A 1,466-nucleotide genomic window follows, 5' to 3' on the forward strand; every position below is an offset into this window, starting at 1 on the left:
GTTTTGTCTGTAAGTGCCAGGCTGGGACTGAGATGCTGGTTATCCAAGGCCCCTGAGTAAAGAAGCCCTCTGTGGTAGTAAAGCCACCCTGGACCTGCTTGCTCAGCTCCACTCAAAGGGGGATGTGCAGGGCAGAAGGAATTCATCATTACATTTTGGGATTGGGGCAGGAGACACTGCCCTGTGGGAGAACTTTCTGGCTCTTGGGATGGGACTCATGGAACCATGTCGAGGCATTTGGGTGCTACCTGAGGCTACCCCAGCTTGGCTCAGTCCATAGTTTGGGGCACGGCGGGGTCATGAGGTGGGTTGGTTGTATTGATTGTGAGACACGTGTGTGACCTGGTGGCAGCATGTGCGATATGCATGTGTAACTCATGTCAACTGTGTGCACATGTGCACTGGGTGTGTGGGAAATATTCCTGTACTGGTTGACTGAGGAGAGCCTTAAACTATCCTGAAAGGCCAGTCTAGAACTTCCACCACCTGGCAACCAGAGGTCCTGACAGCACCATGACCAAAGTGGGGGTGGGGGCAGGGTGGGGAAGGAGAGCTTCTCTTTAGGCAGAGTCTTGACCCCTCCTCTCCTCCAGGTGCCATCTTTGAGGAGAACGCGGCCAAGGACGACAGGGTCTTCCAGTTGGCCGTTTCCGACCTGAGCCTCAACGATGATATCTTGCAGAGCGAGAAGATCACCTACTCCATCAAGGTCATCGAGGCCAACAACCCGTTTCAGGCCGTGCAGGAAGGTGAGTGGCCACGGCACCCAGGCAGCGCAGCAGTAGGTTACGGGCTTGGAGTTACGCAGCGGGGTTACGACCGGCTTGGCAGAGCGGAGCCTTTGTGCGTCTGGCAGCCGAGTTGCTACGCGTCAGGCGTGCGCTCTCCGCCTCCCACCAAAGCTGCGGCGCGGTGGAGTGCTCTGCGCTTGCGGGGCCAGGACAGAGAGCTTGCAAGCCGAGCTCCTGACGGGGCGTGTCGTGGGTTCGTGCGGCTCCTTTCCAGCTCCGTGGCGCGTGTATGAGTCTGGCGCTGGCCGCATAGGCGTGTGTGGCTCTGGGCTGTCTTTGTTTCTCGAGTGTGGGTGGGCGTGTCTGCGGGCCTGGTAGCTGTATAGGTGCACCTCCCCTGACCTCTGTGGGCCAGTGTCTTCGGATGCTGTTAACCGCGGCACGCCTGGCGCTGAAGCCCCTCCTGCTGTCCCTTCCTCACCGGGGCACAACCTGCTACGCGACGCATTTCGCACCCTGATCCCCCTCAGTGCCTTGGCCCCGCGTTTCTCCGCCGCGCTACTCCTCCGGGTTTGGAGGAGCCGGTTTCTCGCGCTGTACCCGCGGCGGGCGGAGGCACCTGGACCGGAGGTGGGCGCTATTTGACCAGGAAAAGAGTGGAGTTGGGCCAGGCCTGGTTCCAGAGAAATCTTATCCTGCGCTTGGGCCACCCTGGTCCACAGCCTCTGCCTCAGG

At 59.8% G+C, this 1,466-nt stretch overlaps 1 protein-coding gene across 1 annotated transcript in view; it reads left to right on the forward strand.

Moving 5' to 3' along the window:
* Positions 1-591: 591 nt before the first annotated feature.
* GRID1 (glutamate ionotropic receptor delta type subunit 1) overlaps positions 592-1,466 on the forward strand; it is a 672,081-nt gene continuing 671,206 nt past the window's right edge. Inside the window, exon 1 of the mRNA XM_006915454.1 lies at positions 592-749. The gene's annotated coding sequence lies outside the window, so the exon portion shown is untranslated. The remainder of the gene's footprint in view (positions 750-1,466) is intronic.

The sequence above is a fragment of the Pteropus alecto genome, unplaced genomic scaffold (genome assembly GCF_000325575.1).
Source record: "Pteropus alecto unplaced genomic scaffold, ASM32557v1 scaffold155, whole genome shotgun sequence".
NCBI lineage: Eukaryota > Metazoa > Chordata > Mammalia > Chiroptera > Pteropodidae > Pteropus > Pteropus alecto.